At 49.6% G+C, this 18,402-nt stretch overlaps 1 protein-coding gene across 9 annotated transcripts in view; it reads left to right on the plus strand.

Annotated features, from left to right (window-relative positions):
• Positions 1 to 18,402, plus strand: part of LOC141056737 (uncharacterized) — a 347,515-nt gene that overhangs the window by 2,726 nt on the left and 326,387 nt on the right. The window contains exon 1 of one of the 9 annotated variants that reach the window (XM_073553189.1): positions 8,214 to 8,271. The exons of 7 other annotated variants lie outside the window; for them this stretch is intronic. The gene's annotated coding sequence lies outside the window, so the exon portion shown is untranslated. Of the gene's footprint in view, positions 1 to 8,213; positions 8,272 to 18,402 lie in introns of those variants that run through there. One more of the 9 variants, XM_073553186.1, reaches the window with a different exon arrangement.

Here is an 18,402-nt window from a genome sequence, read left to right on the forward strand (position 1 = left end):
TGCTGTGTAAAACAGCATCTAACAAACCAGAGAGAACACGTGAGCACCTAAATATATCAGGAAAAAAATTATTAAAGTGGAAAACTAGTATTGAAAATGATACATTATGCAGATATGCATTGTAATGAATTCAGTCAATTAGAGCCTGGACACTTATCTGCTTTAACGCCAAAAAATCTAATTGAATAGGCAGTTGGAAAAATTGATGACTAGAGTTGAGCGAAACGGGTCGAAAAAATTCAAAAGTCGCCGACTTTTGGCAAAGTCGGGTTTCATGAAACGAAACCCGACCCTAGGATGAGGTCGGCCACGAGGTCGGCGACTTACGCGCCAAAGTCGCGTTTCAAAAGTTTGTTTTGCGCTCTTTTTCAGCCAATCAGGATCCACGGACACTGTGGGCAACGTGATGACCTAGGCACGGGTCACCACCATCTTTCAGAAGGGCATGCAAGTGATTGGCTTGCTTTGCTGGGAGTCACAGGGGGTATAAAAGGGCGTGCACGCCGACCGCCATCTTACTTCTGCCGATCTTAGAATAGGGAGAGGTTGCTGCTGATTCTGTAGGGAGAGCGTTAGGCAGGGAAGAAGACAAAAAAACTGCTTCTGCTGCTAGCGATTTGGCCTGCACAACACACAAGTCACTGTGTGTGCAGTGCAAGGGGAGGCTATATAGTGGTGAATCAGTGGTGTTGGTTGTTGGGCTGCCTTCTAAGGCTTCCTGACACGCTGGCATTGCTGTTTACCCACTGCTCCGCAAACTGCTTTTTTAAAAGCAATCCAATCTCCCTTATCCTCTAGTCACTTTTGTCACAGCTGTGCCATCGAGCCTGTCACATAGCGCTCAGATATCAGTGGGCCTCACACAATCCACAAGTGTCCAGTGTCCAAAAGTGTGCGCAGAGATTCAAAATCTCCATTATCCTCTCGTCACTTTTGTCACAGGCAGCTGTGCCATCGAGCCTGTCACATAGCGCTCAGATATCAGTGGGCCTCACACAATCCACAAGTGTCCAGTGTCCAAAAGTGTGCGCAGAGATTCAAAATCTCCATTATCCTCTCGTCACTTTTGTCACAGGCAGCTGTGCCATCGAGCCTGTCACATAGCGCTCAGATATCAGTGGGCCTCACACAATCCACAAGTGTCCAGTGTCCAAAAGTGTGCGCAGAGATTCAAAATCTCCATTATCCGCTCGTCACTTTTGTCACAGGCAGCTGTGCCATCGAGCCTGTCACATAGCGCTCAGATATCAGTGGGCCTCACACAATCCACAAGTGTCCAGTGTCCAAAAGTGTGCGCAGAGATTCAAAATCTCCATTATCCTCTCGTCACTTTTGTCACAGGCAGCTGTGCCATCGAGCCTGTCACATAGCGCTCAGATATCAGTGGGCCTCACACAATCCACAAGTGTCCAGTGTCCAAAAGTGTGCGCAGAGATTCAAAATCTCCATTATCCTCTCGTCACTTTTGTCACAGGCAGCTGTGCCATCGAGCCTGTCACATAGCGCTCAGATATCAGTGGGCCTCACACAATCCACAAGTGTCCAGTGTCCAAAAGTGTGCGCAGAGATTCAAAATCTCCATTATCCTCTCGTCACTTTTGTCACAGGCAGCTGTGCCATCGAGCCTGTCACATAGCGCTCAGATATCAGTGGGCCTCACACAATCCACAAGTGTCCAGTGTCCAAAAGTGTGCGCAGAGATTCAAAATCTCCATTATCCTCTCGTCACTTTTGTCACAGGCAGCTGTGCCATCGAGCCTGTCACATAGCGCTCAGATATCAGTGGGCCTCACACAATCCACAAGTGTCCAGTGTCCAAAAGTGTGCGCAGAGATTCAAAATCTCCCTTATCCTCTCGTCACTTTGGTCACAGCTGTGCCATCGAGCCTGTCACATAGCGCTCAGATATCAGTGGGCCTCACACAATCCAAAAGTGTCCACTGTCCACAAGTGTGTGCAGAAATTCTAAATCTCCCCTGTCCTATAGACACCTTGTACCTTGTTTTACATTACTATATAGTTTATTGGATTTTGTCTACATTTCTACCAAAAATGAGGAAGGCTGGTGGAAGAGGCCGTGGAATTGGGCGGGGGTTGGCAGCTAGTAATGATGGTGTTGGTGGTGGATCTGATGGTAGTGGCAAGAGCAAAATAGGACCGAATGCAGGAGGTGCTGACCCTGCGTCATCGTCTGGCTACATAAGGCCTTGAACGCTTAGACTTCTAGGAGTTGGCAAACCGCTTTTAAAGCCAGAGCATCAGGAAAAAGTTTTGTCTTACATTGCTGACTCAGCCTCCAGCTCTATCGCCTCCTCTTCTTCAGTTGTAAAAAGTAAAAGCACTGAGTCGTCATTGGAGGCTCATGTTCATGAACCACACCTTTCCTTGTGTCCTTCACCCCAACCAAGATTGAAGGATGACGCAGGCCATACTACTGATTACTCCATGGAGCTGTTTTCACATACCATGCCTGGATTATCAAGTGAAATGGTGAATTACCCAGGCCAAGATGAATCTGACATGGAGTGCATGGATGATTCTGCTGGTACATTCACTCAGAGCACTACATTGTCCTTCGCAGTGTACAGAGCCAGATTCTGACCCTGATGAGACTCAGGTGCCCCTTCCCGCACACTATACCACCATACACGGTGACACAGAGGAAGGTGCACATGACATAGAAGAGGAGGTGATGGATGACCCAGTTGTTGACCCAGATTGGCATCCATTGGGGGAAGAGGGTGCTGCTTCCAATAGCTCAGATGAGGAGCATCCACAGCAGACATCGACATCGCAACAGCTGTTATCTGGCAGGCCCGGAGCACTCCAAAGACAGGTTCCAAACATCAAAAGAGTTGCTGGACAGCTTGTCCAGAGGGTCAAAAGATCACAGCGTGCTAGGCCGCAAAATGTCTGCCAAAGTAGGAAGAGTGCAGTGTGGCACTTTTTTGAACAAAATCCTCATGATCAGGCCAAGGTTATCTGTAAGAAGTGCGCAAAGACCTTTAGCCGAGGGAAAAATCTGAAAAATTTGAATACCAGTTGCATGTTTAGACATTTAACCAGCATGCACTTGCAAGCGTGGACACAACACCAAACCTCAAGTGCCACATGTGCAACTGATCACAACGAAGGTAGTCAGCAACGCTACATTGTTTCCCCCACTGTAAGCCCACCGGTTAGCACAGCAGCAAATGTTGAGGTGTCGTTGCAAGACCACAGCAGTCAGGGAATCCCACTTTTATATCAACGAAAGACTGATTCTAGGCCATCAGAAAGAACACCAACTCCATCACCATCATCAACCCTCTCTCAGTCCGCCCTGTCCACCGCTACTTCCACCATATGCAGCTCTCAAGTCCAGCTCACCCTCCCAGACACTATGAGTAGGTCAAGAAAGTACTCAGTCTCTCATCCGCGTACACTGGGTTTGAACGCCCACATTGCCAAACTATCTCGTTTGAGATGATGCCCTTTCGGTTGGTGGAAAGCACAGCTTTCCGCGAACTCATGGCCTATGCAGTACCACGCTATGACCTACCCAGTCGCCACTTCTTCTCTCGCAAAGCCATCCCAGCCCTCCACCATCTTGTGAAAGACCGCATTGTCCATGCACTCAAGCAGTCAGTGAGCGGAAAGGTGCACCTCACAACTGATGCATGGTCCAGTCGGCATGGCCAGGGCCGTTACGTGTCCATCACTGCGCACTGGGTTAATGTGGTGGATGCAGGGTCCACAGGGGACAGCGGTGGTGGGACAGTGCTGCCTAGCCCACGGTATAGGAAACAGTTGGCTGTAGGCGTTCGACCCTCCTCCTCCTCCTCCTCCAGAAGCGAAAGCTCGTCCACAGAGCGCAGTCGTACGAGCACTTCATCTGCAGCTGCCACTGTTGCACACGATGTGTCCCCCTATCGAGCAGCTAGTGGAAAGCGTCAGCAGGCTGTGTTGCAGATGATGTGTTTGGGCGACAGACACACCGCCGAGGTGCTGGCCGAGTACTTGAAGCGACAAACTGAGTCATGGCTGGGCAGTGTACATCTTGAGGCAGGCAAGGTAGTTAGTGATAACGGCCGTAATTTTGTGGCAGCCATAGCCCTTTCAAAACTCAGCCACATACCTTGCTTGGCTCACACCTTGAACCTGGTGGTGCAGTGCTTCCTCAAAAATTATCCGGAGTTAACAGCCCTGCTCCAGAAGGTGCGAAGACTGTGCGCGCACATCCGCCGGTCGCCTGTACACTCCGTTCGTATGCAGAAGCTGCAGCGATTGCTCCACCTTCCCAACCACCGCCTCATTATCGACATTGCAACAAGGTGGAACTCCACCCTACACATGGTGGAGCGGCTGTGCGAGCAGAGGCAGGCCATAATGCATTTGTGGGAGGATACACGGCCAGGCACTTTGCGAGCAGACATGGAGTTGACAGGCGTGCAGTGGTCGAAGCTGAAAGACCTTTGTAAAGTCCTTCAGTGTTTTGAGGAATGCACACGGCTGGTAAGCTCAGACGATGCCATCCTAAGCATGAGCATCCCACTTATGGGTCTGCTCATGCAAACTTTGACGCACCTTAAGGAGCAGGCGTCTGCAGCCAATGTTGATGAGGAGGAAGAGGAGGAGGGAATCCTTGATGACATTCAGCCATTGTCTGCTCAGGGACCTCTCCTGGACGAGGTGGAGGAAGAAGAGGAGGAGGATGATGGGGATGATTACTTAGGGGAGGAGGATGCATCTCGTGGGGCAAGTGAAAATGTTGGCGTGGCAAGGTCTGGTACAGGGTTTGTGCGTGACTGGAGGGATGTGGATTTGCCAGAAAGCGCTCCTCCACCCAGCACTCGCAGTGCATCATTGACACCGGGAACATTGGCCCACATGTCAGATTATGCCTTGCGGATCCTAAAAAGGGACCCCCGCATTGCCAAAATGATGAACGATGACGACTACTGGTTGGCCAGCATCCTGGATCCACGCTATAAAGGCAAATTACAAAACATCATGCCACAGGAGAACCTTGACCTAATATTGGCTAATAAACAAGCAACTCTGGTAAATCGGTTGCTTGAGGCATTCCCAGCACACAGCAGCGGTGATGGTTCTCACACGAGCCGTACGGGCCGGGGGCAGCTTGGCAGAGGTGTTCGTGGTGCACACAGCAGAAGTGGCGTTGGAGACAGGGGTTTCATGACAATGTTGTGGACTGATTTTTCAAATACCGCTCACACAACTGGTAATACTGCATCGATGGAAAGTGACAGGAGACAGCAGTTGTCAACTATGGTTACAAACTACTTTTCCTCCCACATCGATGTTCTCCCACACAGGTCATTCCCCTTTGACTATTGGGCCGCTAAACTGGACACCTGGCCTGAATTGGCCCAATATGCCTTACAGGAGCTCGCTTGCCCAGCTGCAAGTGTGCTATCGGAAAGAGTCTTCAGTGCAGCTGGATCAATCCTGACAGAAAAAAGGACCCGTCTGTCAACCCAAAATGTGGATGATCTAACCTTCATTAAAATGAACCACGCATGGGTTTCCAAGGATTTTGTCCCACCTTCCCCTGATGACACATAGGGTGACAGAAAAATGGCTTGCTTTGGTCCACCTCTTCCTGGTACTTCACTTATTTCGCCTTTTGCACCAGCTGAATGTCCAACATCAACATATACCACTTTCTAAAACTCCCTAACTGTGCTGCCTCCCCCCCCATGGCCGGGGTCAACACCTAGCGCACGACACCGTGCAAGTGCCGTTGCCCTGGACAGGTGGGTAGGCCGACTCTTGGGCGCGGGCACTGGCACAGGGTCCCTCATAGTGCAATCAAGTGTCTCTGACGGTGGTGGTGCACACCCGCCGTCAGACACACCGCTGTACTATGAGGGGCCCAGTGCCAGTACCGACGCCCACGAGTGGGCCCCCCCTTGCTTGGGCAGGGCCCCAGCATTTGCAATCTTTACCTCTCCCTGCTCCTCCGCTGTGTAATCTGGGCCGTCAAATCCATACTGGGCCTAACACCGTCTGAGCCTGCCTCCTGAGACATATATTTTGAATGTGTACGCTATCCATACATGTTATCCAGGGATACGGTACCCTTTCTAACCTTTGTGCAATCACGTGCAATCCATACTGGGCCTAACACCGTCTGAGCCTGCCTCATGCTGTATAGACATATATTTTGAATGTGTACGCTATCCATACATGTTATCCAGGGATACGGTACCCTTTCTAACCTTTGTGCAATGACGTGCAATCCATACTGGGCCTAACACTGTCTGAGCCTGCCTCATGCTGTATAGACATATATTTTGAATGTGTACGCTATCCATACATGTTATCCAGGGATACGGTACCCTTTCTAACCTTTGTGCAATCACGTGCAATCCATACTGGGCCTAACACCGTCTGAGCCTGCCTCCTGAGACATATATTTTGAATGTGTACGCTATCCATACATGTTATCCAGGGATACGGTACCCTTTCTAACCTTTGTGCAATCACGTGCAATCCATACTGGGCGTGAGAACGGCTGGCGAGCTGTTAAGCAAGCTACAGCACCTGTCCAGACAAGTACAGGGATTCCCTAGCGAGGAGACTTATTTGATTGTTTTCAATGTTGGGACAGCAATTTTTGGGGAGCACTATACTCTGGAGAATGATAAATGGGGCCCACCATACACTGGAACATTCCAAAGGTGGACATCAGACACTGGAGCAGCATTTACAGGGCCCATTATACACTAGAGCATTAGAAATGGGGCCGATTATGTTTGGAGCATTATTTGGGCCCATAAGACAGTGGAGCTTCATCCATGGGGACCAACATATACTGTAGCATTATGTGGAGCTCATCATATACTGTTTCAAACATTATATGGGACCAATGATTCTGTATGGAGAAATAGATGGGCCTCGTCATGAGATGTAAAAAGTGAGGTATTTTTCATTGTACTATACCGCTATTTATCTGCCGTATCGGAGCATGATGAGTTGTGGTATGTGTTAAAGGGGCGCTCTTTCGCCCAGGGCACATGAAAACCTGCAGCCAGCCCTCCCCCCCCACAACTTTAGCCAAATAACCCCCATTTTTCAGTGCGTAACTTGTATTATGAAGTTAATTAAGGTTGACAAGCTTAAGTAAGAAGAATTGATGCTTTTGGCATTCTAATGGGCACTGTAGGTGTGTTTCCTGTCCTCCTCTCACTGCCGTTTTATAGGAGAGGTTAATGCACTCAGGAGGGTCACTAAAGGGGGTTTTACACATAGCGATATCGCTAGCAATATCGCTAAAGCATCACCGATTTTGTGACGCAGCAGCGATATTGCTAGCGATATCGCTATGTGTGATACTTACCTCCAACCGGCTCCCCCGTGTGGACGCAGGCGGGAGGACGTCAGCATCGCTGCGTGTGAAAGGTAAGTAACAACCGCTGCTGCGTTGCTACTTCACTAGTGAGATCTACCTGTTTGGCAGCTCACTAGCGACCATTTAGGCCTCTTTCACACTTCAGTTTTTTGCATCAGTCATGATCCGCCAAAAGGACAGATGGCGGATCCGTTTTAGTACTGATGACAACGGATGGCACCCGTCCGTTTTTTTGACGGATCCGACAAATGAAGAATTTTAAAGGAATCGCAGCCTGGAAAAGAGAGAGAGAGAGAGAGAGAGAGAGAGAGAGAATTTTTTGTCCGGCACCCAGAAAGAATTTCGGGTTCAATGAGTGTTTGGAGGATCCGCCACAGAAAAAAACGTTGCAAGCTCCGTTTTCAAATGTTTGAGGATGGTAACGGACAGGAACTTTTTGCGGATCCGCAAAAAAAACGGATGCAACGGACGGCAATCCGTCACAATCCGCCTATAATGGAAGTCAATGGGGAAAAAAATGGATCCTCAAAAAAAAATTGCGGATCCGTTTTTTTCAAAACCTGGCGGATTGTGACTGATTGTAAAGAACTGAAGTGTGAAAGAGGCCTTAGCGATGCACCAGCGATCCTGACCGGGTCATATTGTGGTCAGATCGCTGGTGCATCGCTAAATGTAAAGGGGTCTTTAGACAAGGCCAATCTGATGAAGGGAAGCCATCATCCGAATGTAATCTGCTATTTAAAACACGTTTTTGAGTTCCTGTTATTTTTTCATAACACGCTGTTTAGTAAATAAAACTAGTAATTTTGCAATGTTCTCACTGGTTGTTTGTTTTTTTTTTACTCTTTTTCTCCTTTCAGTAAGTGTTTTGGGCAATACCTCTTGTCAGCAGAGGCAGGCTTACAATAACACAGGTAATTACACAGGATCCACCAATCACAATAGGCAATGTCACAGTTTCCCATGCCCCCCCTCCTTTCACAATGTAATTTGCACATATTTGTCTGATGCCTCAGTACTAGAGTTGAGCGATACCAGCCGATACTTGAAAATATCAGATCGGAATGGATCGGCCGATCTTAAAAAAAAGTATCGGTATCGCCGATTCCGATACCGGGAACCAATGCAAGTCAATGGGGCCAAAATATCGGAATTAAAAAAAACCCTTTCTTTCCTTGTAGGTTAATTCTACATGAAGAAAAACAACTAAGAATAATGTAGAATGTATTGTGGGAGGTGGAGGAGACATTAAAGCCATAGAGGTTTAGCCCAATCAAATGGAATAGCAGGAATTAAACTTTTTTTTTAAAGACGTTAGGAGTTACAAAGATATTTACTATGTTAGCCTCATTTATATTTTGCCAGACATGTATGTCTTCTTCTTCTTTCTTCTTTCTTCTTCTTTCTTATTCTTCTTCCTTTTTTTACCTTCTTCTTCTTCTTCTTATTCCTTTTTTTACATTCTTCTTCTTCTTCTTCTTCCTTTTTTTACATTCTTCTACTTCCTTTTTTACATTCTTCTTCTTATTCCTTTTTTTACATTCTTCTTCTTCTTCCTTTTTTAAATTCTTCTACTTCCTTTTTTTACATTCTTCTTCTTCTTCCTTTTCTTACATTCTTCATATTCTTCTTATTCAACAATTATTATTCTACATATTCAACTTCTTCATCTTCTTCCTATTCTTCTTCATCATATTCTTATTTGTGTCAGGCATTCCTGTAGTTGTTATCTAGAAAAGTTAGAAGTTTACACCTTCCGTTCTGCCTGTCACAAAAGATTTACAACAGCATTTGTCCGTGTTCAGTTTGGCCTGCAGCAGCAGGCCTTTTCCAGGGGCACCACGAGGAGGAACGGACTCACCCCCATACACTGCTTAGTCTTCTTCTGCTTATAAATAAGATAATATCATTTGCTCAGAGTATTAGTCTTATGCTTAATGTTCTTCTGCTTTGTTTTTTTATGCTTCTTTGTCTTCTCTCTTGTTGTTCTGCATCTTGGTGGTTGTCTTCCTGTTCTTTGTCCTCTTGAACCAGCTGACGGTACTGGCACCCGGAGGGGCAGCAGAAGGAACAAGAGCCAATGGCACTACTGAGGACCAGCTGACGGTGCTGGAACCCGGTTACTAAGCAGGAGGTACCTGTGCTACAAAGCACTACCAAGGACCAGCAGACGTTGCCGGAACTCGGATACCGAGATGGAGGCACCTAGGCCAAAGGCTTTGCCGAGAACCAGCTGACGGTGCTGGAACCCGGATGGGTAGCATAAGCTGCAAAAGCAAATGGAAATAGCGAGGACCAGCTGACAGTGCTGGCACCCGGAGGGGCAGCAGAAGGAATAAGAGCCAATGGCACAACCGAGGACCAGCTGACGGTGCTTGAACATGGTTACTAAGCAGGAGGTATGGGAATGTGGACAGAGCAGGCGACATTGCCGGACACACATCAGGGGATTAACTGACTGGACTGAACACCTGTAACACAGGAACATGTGTGGATTGTGCAGACGCCCGTTCGGAGCTGTAACTGGCAGGGTTGGAGGACAGGGGAAATACGAGAGACAGTGGAGCCACAGGCCTAATTGGAGCACGGTTAAAAATCAGTAGTAGTAGGACTGTGTAGGCAGCAGGAGACTTTGCCATCCACACAGCAGGGGATCAGCTGGCGTTACTGAACCCCACTGAGACACGGGAGCAAGTGTCTCTTTCCGTGTGGACGGCACTTCCGAGCTACAACTGGCTGTGTTGAAGCCCAGGAAATAGGAGGGTGTAGGCAGAGGCCTACTGCCTTTGGAATGCGGAGACAGCAGGAGAGACTGCCATCCACACAGCAGGGGAACAGCTGGCGTTACTGAACCCCACTGAGACACGGGAGCAAGTGTCTCTTTCCGTGTGGACGGCACTTCCGAGCTACAACTGGCTGTGTTGAAGCCCAGGAAATAGGAGGGTGTAGGCAGAGGCCTACTGTCTTTGGAATGCGGAGACAGCAGGAGAGACTGCCATCCACACAGCAGGGGAACAGCTGGCGTTACTGAACCCCACTGAGACACGGGAGCAAGTGTCTCTTTCCGTGTGGACGGCACTTCCGAGCTACAACTGGCTGTGTTGAAGCCCAGGAAATAGGAGGGTGTAGGCAGAGGCCTACTGTCTTTGGAATGCGGAGACAGCAGGAGAGACTGCCATCCACACAGCAGGGGAACAGCTGGCGTTACTGAACCCCACTGAGACACGGGAGCAAGTGTCTCTTTCCGTGTGGACGGCACTTCCGAGCTACAACTGGCTGTGTTGAAGCCCAGGAAATAGGAGGGTGTAGGCAGAGGCCTACTGTCTTTGGAATGCGGAGACAGCAGGAGACACTGCCATCCACACAGCAGGGGAACAGCTGGCGTTACTGAACCCCACTGAGACACGGGAGCAAGTGTCTCTTTCCGTGTGGACGGCACTTCCGAGCTACAACTGGCTGTGTTGAAGCCCAGGAAATAGGAGGGTGTAGGCAGAGGCCTACTGTCTTTGGAATGCGGAGACAGCAGGAGACACTGCCATCCACACAGCAGGGGAACAGCTGGCGTTACTGAACCCCACTGAAACACGTCAGCAAGTGTCTCTTTCCGTGTGGACGGCACTTCCGAGCTACAACTGGCTGTGTTGAAGCCCAGGGACAAGCACGGAGCAGGCTGAGGCTGCATTGAAGAAATTTTAAGATCGGTTGTAGACTTCTAATAATTTTAACCAAGCTCCACTTAGGCCTGTGGCTTCACTGATTTTCGTATTTCACCTGTTCTCCAACCCCGCCAGTTACAGCTCCGAAGTGGCGTCTGCACAATCCAAACTTGTTCCTGTGTTACAGGTGTACAGTCCAGTCAGTTAATCCCCTGATGTGTGTCCGGCAATGTCGCCTGCTCTGTCCACATTCCCATAAGTAGTTATGGGAATGTGGACAGAGCAGGCGACATTGCCGGACACACATCAGGGGATTAACTGACCGGACTGAACACCTGGAACACAGTAACAAATGTGGATTGTGCAGACGCCACTTCGGAGCTGTAACTGGTGGGGTTGGAGGACAGGGGAAATACGAAAATCAGTGAAGCCACAGGCCTAAGTGGATCACGGTTAAAAATCAGTAGTAGTAGGACTGTGTAGGCAGCAGGAGACTTTGCCATCCACACAGCAGGGGATCAGCTGGCAGTGCTGAACCCCACTAACACTTGAACGAATGTGTTTGGCTCTGTGGAGATGACACTTCTGAACACCAACTGACGCTGTTGGAGCCCAGGATCAGGCGTGGAGCAGGCTGGGGCCTACTGGATTTTGGCTGGTGTAGGCAGCAGGAGACTTGCCATCTCCACAGCAGGGGAACAGCTGGCAGTGCTGAACCCCACTAACACTTGAACGAATGTGTTTGGCTCTGTGGAGACGACACTTCTGAACACCAACTGACGCTGTTGGAGGCCAGGATTAGGCGAGGAGCAGGCTGGGGCCTACTGGATTTTGGCTGGTGTAGGCAGCAGGAGACTTGCCATCTCCACAGCAGGGGAACAGCTGGCAGTGCTGAACCCCACTAACACTTGAACGAATGTGTTTGGCTCTGTGGAGACGACACTTCTGAACACCAACTGACGCTGTTGGAGCCCAGGATCAGGCGTGGAGCAGGCTGGGGCCTACTGGATTTTGGCTGGTGTAAGCAGCAGGAGACTTGCCATCTCCACAGCAGGGGAACAGCTGGCAGTGCTGAACCCCACTAACACTTGAACGAATGTGTTTGGCTCTGTGGAGACGACACTTCTGAACACCAACTGACGCTGTTGGAGCCCAGGATTAGGCGAGGAGCAGGCTGGGGCCTACTGGATTTTGGCAGGTGTAGGCAGCAGGAGACTTGCCATCTCCACAGCAGGGGAACAGCTGGCAGTGCTGAACCCCACTAACACTTGAACGAATGTGTTTGGCTCTGTGGAGACGACACTTCTGAACACCAACTGACGCTGTTGGAGCCCAGGATCAGGCGTGGAGCAGGCTGGGGCCTACTGGATTTTGGCTGGTGTAGGCAGCAGGAGACTTGCCATCTCCACAGCAGGGGAACAGCTGGCAGTGCTAAACCCCACTAACACTTGAACGAATGTGTTTGGCTCTGTGGAGACGACACTTCTGAACACCAACTGACGCTGTTGGAGCCCAGGATTACGCATGCCGCATGCAGAGGCCAATGGGCAGCGGTTTTTATGGAGGTTGTTGACTACTACTGATTCTAACCATGCTCCACTTAGGCCTCTGGCTCCACTGTCTCTACTATTTACCCTGGCCTCCAACCCCGCCAGCTACATCTCTGAAGTGGCGTCAGCACAATCTACACTTGTTCCTGTGTTACTGGTGCTCAGTCCCATCAGTTGATCCCCTGATGTTTGTCCCGCAAGTTCGCCAGCTCTGTCCTCATTCCCACTACTGGTTATGGGAATGTGGACAGAGCAGGAGACCTTGCCGGACACACATCAGGGGATAAACTGATGGGACTGAGCCACAGGAACACAGGAACAAGTGTAGATTATGCTGATGCCACTTCAGAGATGTAGATGGCGGGGTTGGAGGCCAGGGGAAATAGTAGAGACAGTGGAGCCAGAGACCTAAGTTGGGCACGGTTAAAAATCAGTAGTGGTTTGAATGTTGATGGAGCTGGTGACTTTGCCGTCCACACAGCAGGGGATCAGCTGGCATTACTGAACCCCACTAACACAGGAGCTAGTGTGTTTCTCTGTGCAGATGACACATCTGAGCGACAACTGGCTGTGTTGAAGCACAGGGATTATAGTTCAGGTGGTAGAAAAATGAACACACCAGCAGACCTGGATACAGTTGCCAACCACTAATTTAGTCTGTAAGAGGAATGGCAAAGTCTTTGGAGATCCAGGCCTTGTTCATTTTCAGAAAAGTCAGCCGGTCAACATTATCGGAAGATAGTCGCGTGCGACGGTCTGTTAGTACACCACCTGCGGCACTAAAGACGCGTTCCGATAATACACTGGCAGCAGGGCAAGCCAGCACCTCCAATGCATACTGGCTAAGCTCTGGCCATGTATCCAGCTTAGAGACCCAAAACTTGAAGGGGGAAGAGCCATCTGGGAGTACAGCGACAGGGCAAGACATGTAGTCTGACACCATCTGACGGAAGCGTTGCCTCCTGCTGACTCGAGGCGTCGCTGATGGTGTAGACAATTGTGGTGGACACACAAAACTTTGCCACATTTTGGCCATAGTGGTCTTGCCTTGTGCTGCGGCGCTGCCTCTGCTCCCTCTTTGTGCAGAGTTTCCTCCACTGCCTCGACGCACAGAGCTGCTTTGTAAAGCACTAGCAACAATGCTGTCGGGTGGAATGGAAAACATTATGGACTGCACCAGTGACTCTTCGTACTCCCGCAGTTTACGCTCCCGGTTCAACGTTGGTATGAGCCTTTGTACGCTGTCCCGGTAGCGAGGATCTAGGAGGGTGTACACCCAATAATCAGCCGAGACAAGAATGTGGGCGATGCGGTGGTCGTTTCTCAGGCACTGCAGCATGAAATCAACCGTGTGCTGCAGACTCCCAACTGCCAAAGAACCGCTGTCCTCTGTTTGAGGCGTGACCTTGGCCTGCTCTGCATCACCCCACCCTCGCTGTACATACTGAGTAGAGGTTTGTGTACCTCCCTCCTCTGGAGAGATGTCTTCCTCCTCCATCGACTCCTCCTCATCCTCCTCACAAAGTGTCCCCTGCCTAGGCCTTTGTGAGGAAACACGTAGCGCAGACTATCCAGAAGCAGATGGCATTTGGGACTCCTCATCCTCCACCTCTTCCGAAACCTCATCCCTTAGTGTTTGCAGTGTTTGTTGAAGCAGGCAGATAAGGGGGACAGTCATGCTGACTAGTGCATCATCTGCACTCGCCATCTGCGTGGATTCATCGAAGGCACGCAAAACGAGGCAGATGTCCTTCATAGAGGCCCACTCAATGGTGCTGAAGTGTGAACGGCGCACAGTGCGACTTGTTTGCGCCTGATGCAGCTGGTACTCCATGACTGCTGCCTGCTGCTCACACAACCTCTCCAACATATGTAACGTTGAATTCCACCGGGTGGGTAGGTCACATATGATGCGATGTTCCGGAAGGCCAAATCGTCGCTGCAGAGCAGCGAGGCGCGATCTTGCCGTGCTGGAACGCCGCAAGTGAGCGCACTCTATGCGGACCTTGTGCAACAGTGCATCAAGATCCGGATAGTCCCTCAGAAAGCTCTGCACGACCAAGTTAAGCACATGTGCCAGACATGGGATGTGTGTGAGGTTGCCTAGGCCAAGAGCTGCCACCAGATTTTGGCCATTGTCACACACTACCAAGCCCGGCTGGATATTCGCTGGCCCAAACCACACATCGCTCTCCTGCTTGATAGCATTCCAGAGCTCCTGCGCTGTGTGGCTTCGATTCCCCAAAGAAATTAATTTGAGTACAGCCTGTTGACGTTTGGCCACGGCTGTGCTCATATCGGTCGTAACAGGCTCCTGCTCTGCTGTTTCTGAGGAACTTGAGTAGGAGGAGAAGTCTATGTGTACAGACTGGAGTCCTGCAATCCGTGGCGTTGGAAGAACACGTACAGCGCCACTCTCCAGATCTGTACCCGGCTCCACAACATTGACCCAGTGGGCAGTGAGGGAAAGGTATCGTCCCTTTCCATGGTTACTGGTCCACGCATCGGTGGTCAGGTGGACCTTGCTACTAACGGCGTTTAGTAGCGCATGTTTTATTTTGCCCTCAACATGTTTCTGCAGGGCAGGGACGGCTCGCCTGCTGAAATAAAAGCGGCTGGGCACGTTGTATTGGGGGACTGCCAATGCCATTAACTCCCGGAAGGTGTCAGTGTCCACCAGCCTGAATGACAGCATTTCAACTGCCAGAAGTTTGGCAATGCCAGCATTCAGAGACTGTGCTCGGGGATGGTTTGCCGAGTAAGGGCGCCTTTTATCCCATGCCTGTGCTACCGATGGCTGTGATGGATGGGAACGTGCTGCTATGGGTGGAATCTGACAGGGTCTCCGGACAACAGTGGCAGAGGTTCTTCCTTGGCGATCCTGTGAGGAAGCCGAACCAGCAGTGTGTGAGCTGGAGGAAGAGGCCCCAACACGAACTGAAGAGGTGGTAGGTGGTGCTGTACGTTGGCCTACGTCTTCAGGGTGTCTCTGCAACTCCAACTCGTGCTTGGTGCGCACATGTTTCCACATATTTGTGGTATTGAGGTTGCTGACATTTCTCCCTCTTTTGACTTTCTGATGACACAGCTTGCATTTGACAAAGCAAATGTCATCTGCAACTGTGTCAAAAAAGGACCACGCACTGCAAGTCTTGGGAGCGCCCATTTTGCCTTTGGAATGAGGAATGCTCCTAACGGGTGCCGAAGTGGAGGGTACAGGCAACCAAGTCTTCCCCCTCCCTCTGCCTCCTGTTTTGGCCGGTAGGGGAATCTCTTCCTCCGAGCTGCTCCCACCACCTTCCTGTTCCTCACGCCATGATGGGTCAAGGACCTCATCATCTTCCCTCCCCTCTTCAAACAGCTGCTTCTCCTGGGTTGTCTCGCCAGCACCGTACGCACCAGAAAGTGGCAACTGAGTCTTGTCATCATCTGATGCGTACTGAGGTGTGCTGACCATAGGCACTGGCCCACTCGCCTCTTCAGATTCAGAGGGACAAAGAAGTTGCGCATCACTGCATACTCCCTCTTCTTCACATTCAGGAATGCTGCTTGGCTGGCCCCCTCTTTCCAAGCCAACAGATTCCGAGAACAGAAGTAGAGACTGTGATGGCTCCTGTCCATGTCTCTCTGACTGCCTGGGCACTTTGGCAGGTGGTGAAGAGACAGATGGTTGCTCTTCGGTGCTCTGGTCCTGAGAGGCTGTGGAAGTAATTGAAGTCGATGCGTTAGCTGCCATCCATCCGACAACGGCTTCAATTTGTTCCTCCCGCAGCAGTGGGGTACGTTGAGGTCCTACAAAGCTGCGCATAAAGGACTGTTGCCTGCTAAAACTGGGGGATGCTGATCCACTGGTGCCCGCAGCAGGCCCAGAATCCCCACGTCCTCTACCTGCAGAATCCCCACGTCCTCTCCCTGCAGAATCCCCACGTCCTCTCCCTGCTGAAACTCCACGCCCACGCGCCTTACTCCCTGCCTTCTTCATCTTGCCAGACTGCTTAAGATAGGCAGAAAAGTACAAAGGGGGGCCTTAGTGTGCTTATTCCTGAACAGCTGGTTACAGGTACAAGAAACACTAATTTTATGAAGTGTGTGTGTGTGGACTACACTTTAATAGGAGCTGATGTGGCCTACACAAGTTCCAAATGTAGTGTTTGGTGAACTTTTTTTGTGGTTTCTTTGTTGGAAACAAACTCAAAGTATGTGAACAAAGAATTGAAACTGATAGTATCACCAACTTTTTGGAGCTATTACAATGCAGGCAGGTAACCTACAATGCAAAAGATGAGGCTCCAAAAAAATTGGGTAATACTAATCTGGCTGCGCCGGCAGGGCACAAGCCAGAAAAAAAGGCTCCTCTATCTACTCCTATATAGTGTTTGCAACCAACCAACGTTGATGGATACGGATGGATGCACACTAATAGGAGAAGAAAAAATGAGCTGCACTCAAAGACAAATATGTGTGAGGCAGTGACGCACGTTGAGCGTCCTACAACCAGACGTAGCTGCAGGACACTCTACTCAGCGTGAGCTGCTCTCACACACAGTCAGAGACCTCTCAGACAGCCGTGAACAGTGCAGCTAAGTGGGCACTGGCACTGACAGGCTGCAGAAAGGCTCCGCTGTGTACTCCTATATAGTGTTTGCAACCACCGTAGATGGAGACGGATGGATGCACACTAATAGAAGAAAAAATGAGCTGCACTCAAATAAAAATATGTGTGAGGCACTGACGCACGCTGAGCGTCCTACAACCAGACGTAGCTGCAGGACACACTACTCAGCGTGATCTGCACTCACACACAGTCAGAGACCTCTCAGACAGCTGTGAACAGTGCAGCAAAGTGGACACTAGCACTGAAAGGCTGCAGAAAGGCTCCGCTGTCTACTACTAGTGTTTGCAACCAACGTATATGGATACGAATGGAAGCACACTAGATTGAAATTATGTAAAAAATGCAGCTCAAAAAATAAAAGATGTATGAGGCAGCAGTGATCACACTGGGTGGCCTACAGCCTGACGTGGCTGCAGGACCCACTCCACAGCGTGAGCTGCACTCACACAGCCCTTGCAGACAGCTGTGAACACTGCTGCTAGGGCAAAGAAGGCTACAGTGGTGGTTTATGTAGCCTGGGTAAAGCACTAGATGTTTGGTGGAATCGCTATTTCTAACTGTCCCTCACAGTCTTCTACAGCAGCCTGTCCCTAACTGAATTCACAGCAGAGTGAACCAGAAATGGCGGCTGCGGTGGCTTTTATAGTGCATCATGACATCATTTCGGCAGCCAATCACAGCCATGCCAATAGTTAACATGCCTACATGCCTAACAGGATGTGCCCACACTTCGGAGGATTCCCATTGGCTTAATCAAAGCAAGCAGGCTCATAGCATGATGGGAACTTCCGATTCCGGTATCCGATATGACAAAAGTATCGGAAGTCAGTATCGGAGTTCCGATACCGCTAATATCGGCCGATACCCGATACTTGCGGTATCGGAATGCTCAACACTACTCAGTACAAAATATAAAATCCTTTACTTTGCTGGAAGTTAGAGTCCATAAAAGCCCAGGTGGTTAGTGTGAAAATTGCAAGATTTCTTTTTATCTTTATTTAGTGCAGATTATGATATATATAAAAAAAAGACAACAATTTTAAAAAGATACATTCAACATCAAAATCTGATTTAAACAAAATTTAATTTTCTGATGATAGTTTTCCTTTTAGAAAGGACCTAACAACTTGAAAGCTATTCACGAAGAAGTGCTGTTCCAGTGCAGATCAGATGGAAATCATATTGAATGCTGACCCATTCAATTCATTGGACCAATTCACATGT

The sequence above is a fragment of the Dendrobates tinctorius genome, unplaced genomic scaffold, assembly GCF_039654945.1.
Source record: "Dendrobates tinctorius isolate UK_male_01 unplaced genomic scaffold, ASM3965494v1 ptg000199l, whole genome shotgun sequence".
Taxonomy (NCBI): Eukaryota; Metazoa; Chordata; class Amphibia; order Anura; family Dendrobatidae; genus Dendrobates; species Dendrobates tinctorius.